Source organism: Arachis hypogaea, chromosome 10 (assembly GCF_003086295.3).
Source record: "Arachis hypogaea cultivar Tifrunner chromosome 10, arahy.Tifrunner.gnm2.J5K5, whole genome shotgun sequence".
Taxonomy (NCBI): Eukaryota; Viridiplantae; Streptophyta; class Magnoliopsida; order Fabales; family Fabaceae; genus Arachis; species Arachis hypogaea.
In genome coordinates this window covers 12,197,008-12,211,307 of record NC_092045.1, presented here as the reverse complement: position 1 = coordinate 12,211,307, position 14,300 = coordinate 12,197,008, and the positions used below count along the sequence as shown (strand labels likewise).

Here is a 14,300-nt window from a genome sequence, read left to right as displayed (position 1 = left end):
TATTTTGAAACTTTTCACTAGTTTATTATCAAATTCATTTGAAATTAAAACAATACTCAATATTTTGTCAAACGAAGAACATTCAAATTCACATAAAAATTTCATAGAAAAAAATAAAGTACAATAAAAATAAAAACAAAATGGAACCTTAAAGGAGTAGGTCGCAGAGGCAGAGGTGGAGGAAAAATGACAGAGATCAGAGTCGCTGGGAAAAAAGAGGAATAGAGAGGCGACAGAAAACAATGAAGTGGTGGACCCGAGTTAGCAACGGCGGCGGTAGCGTGTTGCAGCGTTGAGGATCAGAGAACAAGAACGATGCAGGGGAGAACGAGCAATCCCGTGGATGGAGAAGATCAGATAACGATCATGGCGCAAGGAGAAGATCAGAGAGCGAGCTATCGCGGAGGGGAAGAACAAAAAACGAGCAACGTTGATGGGAAGCAGGGGGGCAAAAATCCTAGCAAAGCTCTGAATTCTTCTCTTTGAAACTCAGATTAAAAGAAATAGGAAGAATATGTAAAACAAAAATATCAGAGGACAAACGTTTAATTATTAATTCTTTCAAAAATAAAAATGGGGTTTATTTTGTAAATATTTTAATGGTGGTTAATCATACTCCCACATAAAATTAGGAGTAAGACATTCGTGGCCTAAAAAATAAAATAAAATTCATCATATAAATAATAAAGGACACAATTGTTATATAGAAAATAAATTTTAGTTTAAAGTCAAAAAGTAAACGCAAAAGTTAAAATTTGTTGCTTTTATTAGATGTGGGTTTCAGGCTACAATCATATTTGTGTTTAGAAAAAGAAAAAATAGCCAAACAAACAAGCGAAGCTTTCAAAAAAATAAAACCAGGTTTGACATCTTAAAATTTTCTTTAACATTAATCCCATTCCTACTCTCGCTCATTTTAATAAAAATATTTAACCACAATGTTACACCTTTTTTTTTTCTCTCCTATCTCATCAGCATCAGGATTTTTTTATTTAAATTAAAAAAATAATATTTACCGATTTAAATCAACGTATAAGTATTTACCAAATTACATTTAGAGTCATATCTTAGATGCAGTGAAAAAAATCGAAAATCAAATGTATCTCGGATGCAGTGATTCTGTTTTGTGATACGGAACACACTGATCATATTTCGATTGCACCCGAGATATGTTCATATTCTGATATGGGGCACTGCATCTGAGATGCGTGTAAAGAAGCAAAACAAGGACACTGCATCCGAGATATAGTCAATAAATCTTCTTTTAAGTTATAAAATATATTTTTTATACAATAAATAAATAAATAAATAAAATATTTTTATGTTGTTATACCTAAATATAATTAATAAATAAAAAAATTTATATAAAATATCTAAACATAAAATTATTTTTATTTTTTAAATTTTTTAAAAAAAACAGATCACTCAAAAAAAATGTTAAAACTCGCCTAAACAAATTATAAGTCTCAAGTATTATTATCTCTGTCGCATTAACCTCTCCCATAGACAATTAACATTGCAAAACTTTATTTTAAATTATAATAGTACGTTTCAAAGATAAACTCATAATAATTAAAAAGGATTAACAAAGTTTATGTTATTTATAACCTAGACAAATGAAAAGGAAGTTTTTGTTTTGGTGACTAATGGAAAGGAAGTTTAGTAATGTTTAGTGTATTTTTCTGTTTTAGTTAAAACTTAAAAAGTTTATTATTTTTCTTTTTAATTATACTATATAAACACTAAATGTCGATCATTAATCAACTACTCATACAAAAATATTGAATGACTTTGTGTATAATAATAAAACTTCATACATAATATTTGAGACTTATAATTTGTTTGGGCAAGCTTTAACATTTTTTAATGGTCTGTTTTTTTTTTTTAAAATTAAAATAATAAAAATAATTTTATGTTTAAATATTTTATATAAATTTTTTTATTTATTAATTATATTTATGTATAATAAAATAAAAATATTTATTTATTTATTTATTGTATAAAAAAATATTTTTAAAATAATTTTTTTAAAAAAATATAAATTATAGCTTATAAAAAGATTTATTAACTATATTATGTATTGTCTTTATTTTACTTTCTTGCACGTATTTCGAATGCATTGCTTCCTTGCATGTATTTCGAATGCAGTGCCCCATATCAGAATATGAACATATCTCAAATGCAGTGTATCTAACATGTTCTTTTATTCATATCTCAAGTGCACTTGAAATATGACCAGCGCATTCAATATTACAAAACAGAATCACTATATTTAAAATATGATTTTTTGAAATACTATTTTTCGGTTTCTCCTATTGTATCCGAAATATGACTCTAAATGTAATTTGGTAAATATATATATGTTTATCTAAATCGATAGATATTATTTTTTTAATTTAAATAAAAAAAATCCCTATCAGCATCAATTTTGTATGAGAGATGAATAAATCGGTCCCTGAAACCCTTTTATATTGCTTCAGTGCCCAATTCGCAGCCATCATTACTGGGTTGGGTCAATTTGCAGTTGCCTACAGAGGTGCTCCATTTCACTGGCGCTGCAAGTGAGTTGTCTCGAACTCCGTCACGTAGGCCTCCATTTTGTGGCTGCAGGTGAGTTAAAATTTTGTTAGATCCACACGATGTGGAGGAGGTTAACCTCGTTACAAAATGAATAATTAGTTAATTACAATGATATGAATATTTTATATATAATAAATGTAAAACAATTCAAAAAAAATTAAAGGAAATATATTGTTTTGTTAACACACTATCCACAAGAAGCGGTGGAGCTGAATTGCTATTATAGTGATTAACAACGTCTTGCAATATCCGAAGCAAAATGGAAAAACGATAAAGTTTTTGTTTGGATTACGTGTTTTTGGGCCGTGAGAGAAAATACATTTTTGAAACACTGAAGGGAAAACCAAAAAAGACCAACAAGAAGTTAAGAACATAATATTTTCGGACTAAACTGGTTGGGGTGCGCCAAGCCCAGGCGATAGTGTAAGGCCTAGGCGACGCACAATGAGCCCAGTAGCAAGCTACTGTAGAGGCCATCCCCCTCAAAAAATAAATTTAATATCGTGTGGGCCAATGGCCCACATATCAGATATTAAACTGATAAGAACAGATACTACACTTGATCTTAGCCAAAAGGCCGAGAAAGGTATGAGTTGGTTAGCATAAAAAAGTTCCTTTTATATTAAAAAGCCTTCAGCGTTGCGTCATGTTCTCTACGAGGTGGTACATTTTAACAATACCAGTAATCGAATCCTGTTCAGATATTATAGATAAGGATAAATGAATGAATGCAAGAGAATAAATGCAGAACGTTTTGAGTATTGTGATTGGAATCTATGATGGTACAAGCAATTATACATTTACACATATTCGAAACAGCTTCCATAAAACTTGCTCTGCAGTTTGGACTCTGGAGCATGATAACAAGGTCTAATTAATAATAGGGCTCCATGGCAATTTTAATTAAGTTCTTAAATACATGCCTCGTCAAAAGAAAATAGAAAATAAATAAGTTTACAATTTTGTTCCTATATGTAGTGGCACCTAAACATGTCAACCCAGAAAAAGATTTTTCTGCTGAAATCTTTTACTACATGTCTAATTGCCTATGTTATATACAAATTAGAATAAAATAATAATATTGTAACAAAAAATAAAATAAAAATAATTATAGAAAATTCGAAATGTTTTATCAATATTTATATTATTTATTAATTTTAATAATTAAAAACTAAAATAACATAATAATGTTAAAACAGAAAATAACAAAACTACTACAGAAAACTCGGACAATTTTTTATTTATATTTATATTATTTATTAATTTTAATAATTAAAACGAATATAAAATATTATATACCAAAAAATAAAAGATTAGAACATGTCCAAAAATATATTTAATAATAATTAATAACATAATAACAGAAAAAAAGTAATAACAAAAAATTCGAAAAATTCAAAAAATAATAACAATATTATCATCACAAAAAATCCTAAAAAATGAAAATAAATGACTAACTATAGTAATATTGCTAACAATAATATTAACTAAAATAATTGCAAGATATTAATCAAATAAACAACTTTAAATTAGTAAAAATAATATATTTACATAATTATGTGGACAATTTACATAAATAAAATAAATGGGAGAAAGTGTTACGTAAATACAATAATCCGAAAAATATGACGCAAATGCAATAAATCTATCTATATGTCGCTACATCCTATCACGGATTATGTTCAAAGGCTGAAACACATAAACCGTTATAGCGGTTTATGAAGAGATAGACTCAGAGTGTATTCCGCGATACCCTGTAGTGAATTATGAAAGAGTTGGCTCACTATATAAACTGCGCTACTCTAGCATGTTCATGTGAAACTAAAATTTGTTGCTTGTGCATTCATATTCAGGGTGGCTGGTTACTGTTGAGAAATTGGATGAGAAATTTAGTTCATATAATATATGTTGTTGGTTTTATAAAATTTTTATTCTTTATTATCTGAATGAGTTTTTTTTTTCTATTCTTTGATGTACTCTATTTTTGTTTTGTACAAAAAAATTTATTTTTTATTCGACTTTTTAGAATTTGTAATTGTAATTATTATATTTTAGAAAATATTCTATAATTTTTTTAGTACTACCAGTACTCTATAATTTAATATTATTTTAAACTATAAATTTTTATTATTTATGATTCTATTGTTACTTATAATTAATTTTTGGGGTAAGTATAGTTTTGGTCCCTAACGTTGAGGGCCAGAATTGAAACCGTCCTTCATCTAATTTTTTATTTACAATTGTCCTTAATGTTGCATTTCTATTTAACATCGTCCTTTCTATTTTTTTTGGACATAAATGTCTTTTCATTGTAAGGGGTAGTTATCACATCAGTTTAATATAAAAAAGAAAAAGCATTATAAATATGTATGTAAACAAAAAAAAGGGAGGGGGGAAAGTGGTTTGAATCTCCCACTGCTGCAGATTCCACCGTCGCGGACCTCGTGGAGGGAGAACGCCATGGCTACCGAAAGCTCAGTCTCGTCTCGAAGCAAATCTTCCTTGCATGGTAGGTTGCTGCTTTGTTCCCATGGTGAGAGGCCGGTGCTGCGAACCATGGGGACGAAGGAGAACTATGGTCGCAGATTCTGGGGCTGTGTTTACTATGAGGTTTGTTTTTTTCTTTTCTTCTGAATTAAGCTGTTTGGGTTGAGGATTGGAGAGTGAAGACGGTGATACTGTATAGGTGCATGAAGGCTGCAACTTCTTTCGTTGGGCAGAGCCAGCGACAGAGGTCGAAAATCCAGAAATTGCAAGAATGAGGAGGAAGGTTGCCTCGCTGAAATCAAGAACGAAAGCGGCAGAGTGGAAGTTAATGGTCGTTGCTGTGTTAGGGTTTTTTGGGTGGGTTGGGTTCCTATATTTGCTGTTGTAGAATTTTTCTATGTCTGGGCCTAAGTGTGTAATTCCATTGAACCTGGTATGAAAAGGGTGTTTGGGTATGATGTTGTTGTTGTTGTTGGTAAATTGTGTTAGGATTTAGTTATTAGGTGACTTCCCTGAATGTGTTCTGTTGAAATAGTTTTCAACATGTATGAATGACAATTATGTAAGCATGGTTGGTTCTTGAAATGTGAGTATAATTTCTGGTTGGCAAATACCTGGTTTCCATTACTGAATAATTCTATAACAATATCATATACTTGAAACAAAGACAAGCTTAAGTCAATATGGTAAATGTCATACTAACATACATAATAAAAAGTGTGTCACATCCATAGGTAATCCCAAAAGGGTTGGCTGGTCCAAGCCAGCAATTAAGTACAACACATAGATGCTTATAGGTAAAATATCACCAACAAAAATAGTTAACAAGTCACACTAAAAGTACCAGAAAGTTAACACAAACATAAATCAAAATAAGCCAACATGCATTATATACAATCATGACAATAGGATGCTAAGTTTTCCATTTCCATAAAGCAATCCCCATTTCTTTGGAGGCGACTTTGCCATTAACTTCAGTTTCTTTGGAGAAATGTGAGGTGCTCCAGAAAGCCTGGCAGAGAAGTGAGCAACAGGTTGGCTTGAAAATGTGGCAAGGGTAGGCTAAGATGAAGGAAGAGTTCTGGTGGCTGGTTGTGATGAGGATGAAGGAGGTGCTGAACTTGTTGGGCTGGCAACCTATTTTCTGCCCACCTAGTCATTAATTTAACCCTGATCTCCTCTAACATCGTAACTACAGGCTTCTCTCTAGCATCAACTATGACAGAATTAAAGCTCTCAAACATGTTATTAACCAGTGTATCTACTTTAGAGTTATAGGTGAACCTAGATCTAGACCAATACATAGGAGGCATAGCATTTAGGTACCTAAAAGCTTCCTGATTCACAGCTTTCAACTCGGCCATGTGCCTCTCCCAATCCTTCTAGTGAGTTGCCTTAGCACACTTCTACATCCGTTTCTTCAATTGTAACCCTGGAAACTTTTTCTAAAGTTGTTGTACAGATATCTCACATCGAACCGATTATCCACTCCTGGTATAACCTCATCATATGCTGGCAACAAACCCTGCACTCATGAAATCAAAGAGGTTATAGTTAGGGAGAATTGAGTTGTCATAATTCATGTCTTAAATGAAGTGAAGTATGCTTACCTTCTGTTGGTCAGACATGTAGGTAGATCTTCCCATCTTCTCAAGCCCAACATCAGATGCAAGATGACTTAAAAATCAAGTCTATGAGTCTTTTGTCTCAGCCTCTACAACCGCATATACAATGGGCAGCATTTGATTATTCGGATCCCAACCAATTGCAGTGAACAATTGTCCTCCCTGGGGTGTCTTCAAAAAGCAACCATCTAGACCAATGAAGGACCTGCAATGCTGGAAGCTCTGCTTGCAAGCCTCCAAGCATACATAGATCCTCTGAAAGATGCAGTAATTGATCATGGATGATGCTGGTGCTTCATTATCAAGATCTGGGGACCTCTGCACTTGTATGTGAATAGAGGATCCTGGATTTGCCCTCATGATCTCCTGTCCATAGTCATAAATTCTTTTATACTGCTCTCGGAAGGTTCCCTAAATTTCATCCAGTATAATCTGCTTGGTCTTACTTGCCAATGACTTAGTGACAGTCAAGTTCCACTGTTTTTGTGCCTTGAAATCAACTCCCTTATCTTCACCTTGGGATTTGCTTCAACCTTCTTCTTAAACGCCTTGCCGAGCAATTTCAAGTGTAATATCCCCACCTTGTGTGCTTGTGTACATGTGTGAGTCAAGTTCATGCTGCGTAGCTGCCAAGTTTTCTCATCTTCGATTTTTGCAGCATACACCCAAAAAGGACAATCACCCGAGCAAACAACCCTAACTCTCTTCAAATCACACTTCCTAAACCTGATTGCCCTTGCGGTATGCACAGCATAAGCAGTCACAGTTTTCTTGAACTCCTCCTGAGATGCGTACACCATGCCAACTTCCCATTTGTATTGATTCATATCTTTTTGTGCCTTGTGAACTGGAAACCTCACTCCCTGATGCTTTGAATCAGACCCCTCAGTCCCAACCTCGTGATCCAAATCTAAGTCATCACTGTTTCCTCCCACTTCATCTTCAAAGTCCTCATTTGCTACAGCATTCTTTTTCACATCCCTGCGTTTTTTACTCATGACATTCACATCTTGAAACCCACTTACATAAGGATAAAGGTCATCATCACTATCAGTAAAGTGTAGATCATCTTCACTGTCGTCCTCTTCTCCAGATGGTTTATACTCTGAATCGAGACTGTCACTGTCACTAGAATTACCATACTCAACTCCATTGTCGTCCTCTGCCCTAGAGTCAGCAACACCTGGTTCAGATTGGTTTCGCCCCTCATCTACTCCACCATACAGAACCAGCTCTTGCCTCTCACTAATGTCACCCATCCCATCTTTCTCCCCAACATCAATGTAGCCAGCATCAGAAAACACCTCTTCCTCCTCAACCTTGTGGACAACATACAACTCTACATAGTCTCTCAACTCTGCTATTCTACACATGGCAATGGAATTCGCATCACTTTTAAACAATTTCAAATTTTTCTCCATGTCTTCATATGTTGGATCCTTGAACCACAATGATGGGATATTCTCCTCCACGTAACCAAATTGCTTTAGCTCCACATAGGCTTCAAATACAGAGCACCGATCACCATCAATCTCTTCTATCACAGTTGTTTCTCCTCCCACATATTGTAATGGCCCGTTCTTATAAGTAAACCATCCTCCATGGTAAACCTTCACTTTAAAATAACCCATTGTCTTCTACAACACCCTGAATAATTACTATCAGAATACAACAACACAAAGAAATTAATTAAAAAGATGAAACACACAGACCTTCCTATTTCACAGTGATGTTAATCCCTAGTCTCCACACATATGGCCTCATTTCAACCATAAACAGACCACCAAAACCTAAACCATCTAACTCCGAAACTAACCACTGCAAGGAGAGCTACCATAGTCAAAAGAAGGAGGAAAATCATACCTACGCAAACCCTATCAGTACTGCTTGAGCGACTCTTCACGTCCCTTCCTTTCAGTTGCTCGATCTCGCCTCCTCTCTTCAGTTTCAGTCCATTAATAGCTTCGGTCCTTTCCGATTCTGGGTTAGGGCACAATGTAATCGGTTTGGTTTACGAAGCGTTGTGAATAAAGGGTGTTGTAATTAACGTTCAGGGTTTTCATCCAATTGAAGACATCAAGTGTTTTGCGCGAAACACAAACGTTGAAAAGGGTAGATTCGTCATTAAAATAAATTATTAGAAAGGACAATGTTAAATAGAAATGCAACATTAAGAACAATTGTAAATAAAAAATTAGATGAGGGAGGGTTTCGATTCTGTCCCCCAACGTTAGGGACCAAAACCATACTTACCCCTTAGTTTTTTATTTATTTTATACTTTTTGATAGGATCATAATTTATATTATGCAAAATTTTGATAATAAACGTATTATATATTAAGTACAATTACAAATTTTACAAACTCGAATAAAAAATAAATTTTTTTATACAAAACGAAAATAGAGTACATCAAAGAATAGAAAAAAATTCATATAGATAAGAAAGAATAAAAATTTCATAAAACCAATCACATATATCATATGAACAAAAAAATATAAAAATTAAAATATGAAAGAGAGTACTCAAAATAATAAAGAAAATCAAAATATTCACCTTGCTAGTGATTGAAACAAATTTAAAAGATATTGATGAAAAAAAGAAATTGGAACGAAAAAAATTTCTCATCTAATTCCTAACAGTAACCAGTAACCAGCTACCATGAACATGAATGTAGAAGCAACAAATTTTAGTTTCACGTGAACGTGCGTTTAGAGGTGGAATCACTTCTCTTTTCTCCGATTCGTATCCTAAACACACACATAGACATTTTCCAACCAGCTACATTGTGAAGAAACCGCGGTTTATATAGTGATCCAACTCCTTCATAAATTGCGTTAGGGTGTCGCGGATTACGTGTAATTAGAAATCGCGTTAGGGTGTCGCGGATTACATATAGATATGTTTGTTGTATTTGCGTCTGGTTTTCGAATTGTTGTATTTGCGTCTGGTTTTTCGAATTGTTGTATTTGCGTAACACTTTCTCCTATTTATTTTATTTATGTAAATTGCCTTAATTATGTTGTCCCAAATAGTTGATAATATTTTCTGTCGCTGACTTATAATCACGTATCATTTTTATTAAACACACCTTTATAATTTTTAATGTATAAATTTCACACTAAATAAGCTAAATATTCTCAATAAAACGCTGAGTATTTTTTTCACTCTCTATACTCTCTGAACTCTATTCACTCTCTCAACTCTCTTCTGAATATTAATCAACTAGTTTGAGAGAGGAGAAAAGTTCGGGTGGAGGATTTAGAAAGCCAACTTTTGTTGCTTCGCGCGTTCTATCTCGGAGTAGGCATACTTTTTGCATGTAGATATACTAGCAATACACATACAGTATGTTGGTCAAAAAACGAAAAAAAAATCTCTAAAAAATTGCACAGATTTTTTGAAAAAGCGAAAAACTTTTTAAGCCACCTGCTGCAAGAGCAACTCTAATGGTAATTATCCCAAGTTTTTCCTCTGACATAAGGGCACTTTTAACCGTTGGAATGTGAACTCAAATGAATTTCTTCACATAGATCGATGAGGAGAGTTCCTGTTCAGAGGAACTCTCAGCCTCCAACAAAAATTTGACACGTGAAATGCATGTCAATAAATAAAATTAAATTAAAACATATATATAAAATGATAACTGTATTATATACATATATATTATAACTGTTCCATATATACGTATAAATGAATTAAAAAATGTTACATATAAATAAATTAAAATATATATTACATACCTATTATATGTATGTTAATTAATTTTACAAATTAGTTTAATTATATTTTTTATATTAAGTAATTTTATAAATTAATTTAAATTAATTAATAATTATAATAATTAAATAAACAGTAGTATAGACAGTTAAAAGATAATTTAATTGAACATATATGGCAATTTTACAATGTTTATTGTAAACTATAAAATTTAACTATGTTTTTTTGGGTATTAAGTAATTTTATAAATTAATGTAATCTCAAATTATATATAGTGTATTATTGTTATATATAATTTTTTTTAATATTAATATCTTTTAATGGTGAATTATTTTTGAATTTATATATTTATATAATATTATTAAAAAAATAATAATTATATTAATTTTAATTATTTTAATTAATTAATTAAGTGGGACCCAGAGACTAAAGTTAGTTCCTCCTAATAGAGAAGAGAGAGATGTTTTGAGTTCCTATTTACTGTTTATGACGTAACTGATGTGGAGTTACTTTTTATGACAGGTGGATCATAAATAGGAACTGAGATGAGTTCACTATTGGAGATGGTCCAACAGACATCCTTCATGTTGGTAGTAGTTCGCCACGCATCTTGCTTCACTGAAAAAGCTGCTTCCACTTACAGTAACATGCAACTTGTGTGTTGATGGGGCTCACCACGCGTTCTTCTTTCTTGCAAAAGCTGGTTCGAGTTAAAGTGTGTATTAGCTCAAACAATGTTGCAGATTTACAGCTCTACATTATAACATAACACACCAGGATAAAATATAGCTGCATAACACACAAATATTATTCATATTAAATCTCTTTTCCTTTCTTACCTTTTTTCGTCCCTAGAAATCACTATCCACGGACACCGCCAACATTATAATCATAATATTTCGTCAATAAGAAAAGGTAAAAAAAAAAAAGGAGATTTATAGCCTTTATACATATTTTATAATTTCATTGTTTCAAACACAAATGAAACTTATAGACTTGCGTTACGTATCAAATTGGACAAACAAGAAAAATTTGGCATAAGCACAAATTAAAATAGGCTTTGTATTATTTACCACACATATAATATAAAAAGTTGTATGATACACCATATAGCCTATCTGCCAAAATAACAGAGCTATATATATAGTTAATAAACTAATGTTTATTTATATATTGTCTTCTTGTCACTGTCTCCAAAACTTGTTCTAACACCATTCATCAAGGAAGAAATTTTGGTCGGCAACAAATGGATATACCTCCAATTGATATCTGAAGGGATGATCAATGATCATCATTTTGTGATGCCATGGCACATTTTCATCATCGGTATAGTTCCGCTTCTGCACTTTCATTTGTAATCATATATAGTTATAACAGATTTGCAGTGAGGATCATCAATTTGTGTGTTAAAGCTAGAGATATATAATCATTAAAAGGGTATATAAGAATTTGGAGAGAAGATAGAGTAGAATATGTCTTACCAATTCTTTAAAAGCCTGATTAGGGTTGGTCTCTGCCAACAAAATTTGTATAGTAGGAATATATGATTCTCTCCAATTTGTATAGTGAATATAATAACTTTTATGGTTCTAATTTCTATACATATATTTTCATTTGTATAGTTAAAAAGAAAGACATTTGTATGTCCAAATTTATCAGATTATTAAATATACAAGTATGCTAAATATATATTAAAGTTAGTTACTGATATAAAATATATTAAAATTGAGTTTAATAATATATATATTTATATATTGGTGTCTGATTTTAATTTAAACATTACATTTTTGTTAAACATACAAAAAAATAATTGAGAACTTAATTTATTTTATTAATTATTTTTAATACATAAATAAAAAATTTTGAACTTTTTATTTTTTGATATTATTAAAATATAACATTTTTTTAAATTTTACTCATTTAAAAATAGTGAGATTTATTCGTTACTATTCTCATTATCTACCTATACTTTTTCTATAACTATTAACTTTTTTTTGACTGGTGAAATGATTGGTAAACATGAAAAATAACATTATAATTTGCGAGTTTGTTAACTCCCACGATAGCCAAATATATTGAGGACTTTATTGTCACTTATTAAAAGATAAATTACATCAAGGTTTAGAAAGTAGTGTGCCTTACCCATTTCTTCAAAACCTGAGGGTTGTTAGCCAAGAAAATTAGTAAAGTAGTGATCCTTTCGAATTTTAGGTGACACATGATGATTCCATTGCAAATCATTTTGATGGTAGCCAAACAAAGGAGTATAGTAGTAATAGCTGCTTTTAGTTTCAGGTAGTTTTTGTTGCACTAAAGGAAAGAATAATGTATACTTTGAATCTCTATATTGGGATGGATACGATCCCTTATCCCTGTAAGGAGGATCAGTGGGATCTATCCACCGTGGTTCTTCTTTAGAACGTGGTGGAGTAGCCTTTGGATTTGAATTTAGATTTTGATTTGGTTCTTGTTGTTGTGGTGGTTGTTTAGGTTTTTTAGGAAATGGAATAACTCTACCCAAAATTGGAAGAATAGGAATATCACCACCTGAATCATAGTTGGTAGGATAATTATAATCCTTTTGAAATTTCATTCGAATATCATTGAGATTAGGATTATAGTCAACCGGCCAGCTGCTGCTTCTTCTTGACCCTTTTAACTCATTATCCTTCACATTGTATGCTTGAATTTTCTTTTCTAATGGATAAATTAATGGTCATGATTGGTATACAATAATATTTAAGATTTTAGGTTAAACATAAATTAAAAAGAATGAAATTGTAAAGTTCACTCTAAAGTCCAAAATAACAAGAAGCTATAATTATTAAGGTCTAAAATGATTAGATACATTATTATATGTATGCGTACAATAATAGCTAGGGATCAATTTCTCATTTATTTATTTATTTTGATAATTTTAGACCAAAACTATATAAAAAAAAAAAAACTTGCATGATGGATCAAAACCTAAATCACTAGCTAGTTTTATAAAGACCAAAACTTTTTCAATCATTTATTGAATATATTATAATTCTAAAATAAGTATAGATTCTATTTATAATCCAATTATTTAATAAAAACAAACCATTACTTTGGACTTAATGAGAATCATTAACAATGTAATTAATTCATCTTGTGATATGATGATGTCCTTGACAAAAATGAAAGATTGGAATTATATCGTTAGAGTAAAAGAAGCAAAGACTTACCATTGAAAAGTTCACGAGCAAAGACACGAATAGATAAGAAAAATGAAAAAAGAAAAGCAGAGAAAAAATAGGCTTTTGAGTTGGTCATCACTACTATAGGGCAAATTGAAACGAATGAAATGAAGAGAAGGCTCTAGGTGAAAATTTGGAATGCGAAATGCAATTTCATTGTTACATATATATTGAGAAGCAGCAATAATAAGAGATTAAATATTGTCATTTTTAAATTGATGATGTTATTATCAATTTAAAAGATATTATGTTCAATATAAAAAATATTTATAATAAGATTATATTTTGCGGCGACGACGACGATAATAGCCATGATAGCTACGTAGAAAGGATTATGCTTCTAACTTTGCCAGTATGGAAAACCAAGAGTCAAGAAATAAAGATTATACTATACAACAAGAGCCAAGAGTCGGTTGTGACAAAGCATTTTCCAATATTCCTTAGTTCTATAGCTCTGTGGAGGCGTTGGGAGCTTATTATTTATAGGGTTAAATATGGCCTAAGGAAATTTTGTATCGAACGTTATCATTCAAAAAAAAAAATACTTTGAGGTTCCTAAATTTTAAGAAAATAGGATATATATATATATATATTATATTTTTGAGAACATATTTATTCAAATAAAAATAATAAAAAATTTCACTAAAATAAAAAATTATATGTATTATT

At 31.3% G+C, this 14,300-nt stretch overlaps 1 long non-coding RNA gene and 1 other non-coding gene across 2 annotated transcripts; both read right to left on the bottom strand.

Annotated features, from left to right (window-relative positions):
• Positions 1-2,975: 2,975 nt before the first annotated feature.
• On the bottom strand, positions 2,976-3,170 carry LOC112718989 (U2 spliceosomal RNA). Its single transcript, XR_003161314.1, has one exon. It is a non-coding gene; the product is annotated as a U2 spliceosomal RNA (small nuclear RNA).
• An 8,271-nt stretch (positions 3,171-11,441) lies between these two features.
• Positions 11,442-14,057, bottom strand: LOC112718173 (uncharacterized). Its single transcript, XR_011866435.1, has 2 exons — positions 13,620-14,057; positions 11,442-13,107 (listed from the first exon to the last, which is right to left on the bottom strand). It is a non-coding gene; the product is annotated as an uncharacterized lncRNA (long non-coding RNA).
• Positions 14,058-14,300: the final 243 nt, after the last annotated feature.